At 36.5% G+C, this 6,000-nt stretch overlaps 1 long non-coding RNA gene across 1 annotated transcript in view; it reads left to right on the top strand.

Annotated features, from left to right (window-relative positions):
- LOC148116902 (uncharacterized) overlaps positions 1–5,630 on the top strand; it is a 61,054-nt gene extending 55,424 nt beyond the window's left edge. Inside the window, exon 3 of the long non-coding RNA XR_015733930.1 lies at positions 2,871–5,630. This is a non-coding gene — a long non-coding RNA (uncharacterized LOC148116902). The remainder of the gene's footprint in view (positions 1–2,870) is intronic.
- Positions 5,631–6,000: the final 370 nt, after the last annotated feature.

A 6,000-nucleotide genomic window follows, 5' to 3' on the forward strand; every position in this document is an offset into this window, starting at 1 on the left:
TTGCCTTTCCCTTTGGCCAGCTGCTCTGTGAAATGTGACCAGTGCCCACCTAATGAATTCTCAGGCTTTTTATTCAGAATCCCCCCCCACAAGCACACATCTTGAAAGGAAATGGTTTTAATTTGCAGGGCAGTCAAGGATTGGCTAGTGCTCTGCACAATATATGCCAATGCAATTGCAACATTTTTCATATCAACCGACTTCATTGCTCTGAACATACATCTGTACTGCTTCTAATTGATTGCTATGAAACACATTTCCCAAAGGACACTCTAATCCCCTTGCTCTTTTTTTAAAAAAACTTATATCTCTGAATGTTACGTGTCACAGTCAGATGTCACATTGTAGTTCAAGGTTCACTAACATTCTTTCACAATAAAAGCTGGGCTTAAAGATACATACATTTGTTGACCTAGTATGGATATCAGCAGGAATTTTGTGGCTATAAAAAAGGTCTGAGCTGAAAAATGAGAGTGTAGAAAGGATCAGGTATCAAGACTACTTCAACAGAAATGTCATTCAGAAAGGAAGAAGAACTCCAACTGTGAGGCCTGTCTTCTTTTTCTGTTGGCTTCTTAGTATTTAAAAACTTGGGTAATTTATTGGGACACTGCCCTGTTTGACTTTTAGCCACAAAATCCTCTAAAAGTGACTCCACAGTGAAATAAAGAACACTTAATAAGCCCTGGAAGCTTGTGAATGTTTGTTAAACATTACTTAATGCAGGGAAAGCTGATCCTGTAGTTCAGCTTTGAAAGTAATAAAAAACAGAGAGTGTCTCAAAAAAGTATTACATTACAGTAGCAGTAATAATGACAACAACAACAATAATGCAAAGGTAGTACCAATAACAGTAGGTGCCTTGGATGCAATTCCAAGACAACTGGAGCACCATCTGAACACCATCAGCAATGACAAAATTGCAATTGACCAATTGCAAAGGGCAGCTTTGCTTGGAAAAGCTTAAATCCTGCAACAATATAACACCATCATACATCCACACTGGCCTATCCCAGGATCTTGGAAGGACTCAATAGGTGGACAAATATGCCAGATCCATTCTAAACATTTGGCCCACAGTGCAATGAACCATAATGACAATAACTAGACAATCCGTGCTCTCCTGGTTCATTATTTCAGAGATATTTTGTTACCTGAACAGAGAAATAGAATGACAATGGGCAGGCCAAAAAACAGTGGGAGTAGGAGCAGGTTTTGACTTCCTGCTGGATTTTCCACTGACTTTTCCTGTAGGAAGCTTGGCAAGGAGCATTGGAACTGAGGTCATCAAACTGTGTCTGATTGTGGCAGCATTTGTCATGTTGTTTCCTGTCTGAACTTGCAGGAATCGGGATTTCCATGGGGGGAGGGGGTGAAAAGAGTCATAATACTGTATGTTGTATGATTGAAGACCTTCCCCCTTTTCACCCCCAACAGTCACACATAGAAAAGGGGTGCGACTACCATCACTTACCTGCTTCAGTTGTTTATAACATGAAACAGCATTTGATATTTGTTGACTTGTGTTCTCATCTGTAGGGTAATTTGATGTGGTCGTACCTCTTCAGGGGTGTATTTGTATCCTGTATTTGGGCAGGCAGGTCTCACTTCCAAGCATTTCCAGCCCTTGCTGGTTTGGGGGACTTTCAAATTGTACTAGGAAATTTAATCTTGATTTTCGCCTGGATGCTTTGTACATTAAGTATGGTTGTGACTAACTGAACAGAATTATTGCCAGCTTGTAATTTCTAAGTTTTTGTGCCTTAAAGTAAATTAATTAGTGAATTGGAAGGGGTTGTTGCCCTAAAAAGCCAGAAACATTAATGGTAAACCCATGTGGAACCCTTCCTATCCTTTTATTTCTTACAAGTCTGAGTTCTGTTTCAGAAAATGTTCTTCACACATCCTCTGCTTAAAAAGGATTTGGGAACATATAAAACAGAGTTCTCTGACATTACCGAATATTTATGAAGTACATTTCCATGCATATAAAATATATTATGCCATGTTATTGATTTTAAATGCCATGAAAATTGGCCATGTCATAATATTTTAAAGCTTGTTTCATACTTTGTCAGAATTATTTTGAAAAATTATGTGCTCAGCATTTTTATGAAACTCCTAACACATGGACATATGGAAAATATATTCCAGGTTCACAAGGGACAACATTTTAAATGTAGGGTGTAACAAATACATGTTGGCTAAAGAAAGAAAATCTTGCTGGTTTGCCCCTAAGGTTACTAAATCCTCAAAGCCCCAAAGGTTACTATGTTTGGCACATCTTTACTTACACAGGTATAACTTTTGTTTTTATTTTTTAAAATGATGTGTTCCAGGATTTAGGGAAGCTGTTTTTCACTTGACCGTGAATATAGTACTAATATAAAAGTGATGCTGCATTTAATCTGATACTGTAAAACAAGAAAATTATCAGAATGATAAAAAAAAACAAAATATGTGAACAGCATTCAAAGTCTCCATATCTCAGGGGTGTCTGGTATACTGGTGAAGAAAAGTGTAAGTAGGCCTGTAAATCATGGATAACACAGGAAAAAAAATACTAACTTCCATTAAGGAAAATTTCCCAAAATAAGAATTGAGGGAGTAGATATTGTAAAATGATTTTGCTATTGTGGGGATAGTTACATTGGACAGACTGGATGTTGCACAGAATGCCAAATTTAAAAAAAAATTGAAAGGAATGTTTGGTTTGAAAATACAAGTTAGTTATCATTGGTTGAACATCAGTTGAAGAGCCAAATCACAAATTAGATCTAACATCTTGGCATGTTGCAACAAAAATTTTGCATGAATTATTAGATACAATAAAAAGAAATGCTATTAACTGTCATTTGTGTTTCCTTTAGTGACCACTTGGGAGCAACATATAAAGCGTGACCTTCGTACATCAACTCAGTTTCAGATCTGCTCTGAAGAAGTTAAAGAAAAAAAATAAACTGAAGTTGGGACAAAGAAGGTGGAACAATTTTCCAACTGGACCAGAGAGTAGCAAGCAAGAAAAAAGAAAAAAGAAAAAAAAAAAAAGAAAAAAGAAAAAGAAAAAAAATCCTAGGCATTTAGTGACTCCTCAAAAGTACACTTAATTTAAAAAGTGTCTACCAAACTGGTAATTTTATCCTCTGAATGATGTTAAATGTGGAAGTCTAAGACCAGACTGCTACAATAAAATGAAAGCTTTAATGCAGACAGAAGAATGCCATTAAGAACTAAGAGATGAAAAGTAATAATAAGCACATTAAAAACTTGCCGATATGGCGGGACAAGCTAAATAATTAAAGAAAAAGAAATATGGGTGATATTTTTGTTTGCTTTTTTTCTTCACAATTTTAAATATATTTAAGTCCATTCTCCTTCTTAGCTTGCATATTCAAATAATGACACATACATACAAAAATGAAACTCCAATAAAATATAATCTTTTAAAGTAGCTAAACATATTTTATTCAAGAGCAGAACAATCACGTAAAAATGATATAATCAACTAAAACAGTGTATGAAGGGTATATGTAATTATAATTACAGGTAGTCTTCGACTTAAAACCACAATGGAGCACAAAATTTTGATTGTTAAGTGAAACATTTGTTAAGTGAGTTTTGCCCATTTTGCGACCTTTCTTGACACAGTTGTTAAGTGAATCGCTGTAATTGATAAATCAGTAACCCGGTTGTTAAGTGAATCTGGTTTCCCCATTGAGTTGACTTGTCAGAAGGTTGCAAAAAGATGATCACGTGACCTTGGGACACACAAGCCGATCATAAATATGAACCAGTTGCCAAGCATCTGAATTTTGATCACATGACTTTGGGGATGCTACAAAGTTGTAACTGTGAAAAACGGTCATAAGTCACTTCTTTCAGTGCTGTTGTAACTTTGAATGGTCACTAACTGAACTACTGTAAGTAGAGGACTACCTGTAATTATGGATAATTATTGCGTAGCTAGCGTATTAATGCAAATAATTTTTTTATTTGGGATCAATGCAAAAAAAATACCAGTATTAACTACCTGCCAGTATTGACCTGCCAATATCTAAGAATTCACTTGTATAAACTGGGAGCAAGGGAGGGACAGGTATGTAAAGGAAACCACCCGAGGCCAGTGGAAAAGGTACTCCAGCTTCTGAAGATGCCCAGGAAGCAATGTTTGTTTGTACCCCATCATTATGAAACTACAATGCTAAATCTGTACTAATGAATCTTGCACTGAATATGGTGGGGTGATGAATATCAACAAGATTACCTTACACACTTCATAAATGTCACTACAAACAGATGTGATAAACAGGCAGACCTAGTTATTACTCAGTTGGGATTCCCCCAGGGAATATTACAACTGAAAATTAGACTCAGAAGCAAAAAAAATTAAAAATCTAGAAAAAGCCAAAACGCAAATCAATACACAATACACATCTGTGTAGCTACTAACAAATTATATGTACTTTTACTTTTACTTGGTCCTTGTGTTTCTTGTTGAACAGCATGGTATTAAATGCAGTGTAACACCGGGATGGTGGGAAACAGGAAATGTATAATACAATCCACAAGCGCTATTTGCCAATTCCCAATTCTCTCCATAGGTGGCAGTGTCCCATTCAAGAAGCTCTTTTGGAGAGATATTAAGAAATATCAAGGCTGGCATCATAAAACTTAACCTTTGATGAGTGGGTTTGGAAAAAAGCCTATTGACTTGCTCTTTTGGGTTATGTAGCTTTATGTAGTTCTAACCACTAGCTTTTTTGAAGTGGTAGAAGCAGGAAGGTTGACAAAATTGTTAAAGGCCTCTCCACTGAGGGAACACTATCTGCAGCAGTGGTCCCCAATCACTGGTCAGTGGTAGTGGTCTGTGACATGCCAGAAACCAGGCCTCACAAACAAGCAAAGTCCCATCCATGGGATGCAGGCAGCACATGAAACCACGCCCCCTCTGGTCTGTGGAAAAACCTCTCTGCACAGAACCGGTCCCTGGTGCCCAAAAGGTTGGGGGCCACTGAACTACAGGATCCCAGAGCCAAGGCTTCTAAGTGAGGCCAATGCCTTTCTATTAAAGTGTTTGCCCTTAGGTATCTAGACCATCACTTCCCTGTTTGGCTTATAAAGATTCATTTAAAGTGTGAAATATTGAGAGAGAAGGAAAAATCCAAGCTATTTCCTAGTTAAGACAGTTGGCTTTGCCAACTTAGGTTTTCATATTTTTTTAAATGGAATTCACATCTATTACCTTCTTAAGGACACATGTTAACTATGTTGCCTTCTAAGCCAGGAACTCTTTCTCATACAATTGAAACATATAATTTGGAAAGTTATGATAGCCAATTATCCAATTTCTGGAACATTATGCGTGATTTTTTTCTCTCTAAAAATACTTGAAATGTCATAGAAAATTATTATTTTCTTGCCTACAAATAGTAATAATTAAAATATTTTACCAGGTCAATTAACAACTGTTATACAACAACAACAAGAAAAAGTGACAGCTATAGTGCCTGGGAGGGGAGCTATACCTGGTAAATTTTGCATCCATTCTATAATGGGATATATTAAATCCTCTTTCATTAATTGTCTGCTTTATACTTAGTTGTGAAAATAAAGACATGGGTTGCACTGACTATGTTCATTTATTTCAATTACAGTACACATTTTTTAAGAGTACTGGGTTCTTATTATAAATGTTTTTGAGAGATAGGGAGAAAGGCAAGTAAAAGGAAATTAGAATGTAAGAAAATATAAACTATTGGCATGTTACACTTCTATAGCTTGGTAGTCATGTTAACAATTCACCAGTTAACAATCTACCAGTTGCTGAGCAGGGATGAAGAACGCCAGCATAAAATTTCTCCATCAGCTGAACACAATTCTGCCTCAGTGTCAAGGCTATAGCTGGTGTGTGTGTGTGTGTGTGTGTGTGTGTGTGTGTGTGTGTGTGTGTGTGTGTATGTGTGTGTGTGTGTGAAGATAAACTGAAAATGGACACTCTCA

Source organism: Pantherophis guttatus, chromosome 1 (genome assembly GCF_059756535.1).
Source record: "Pantherophis guttatus breed Tessera chromosome 1, ASM5975653v1, whole genome shotgun sequence".
In the NCBI taxonomy this organism is placed as follows: Eukaryota; Metazoa; Chordata; class Lepidosauria; order Squamata; family Colubridae; genus Pantherophis; species Pantherophis guttatus.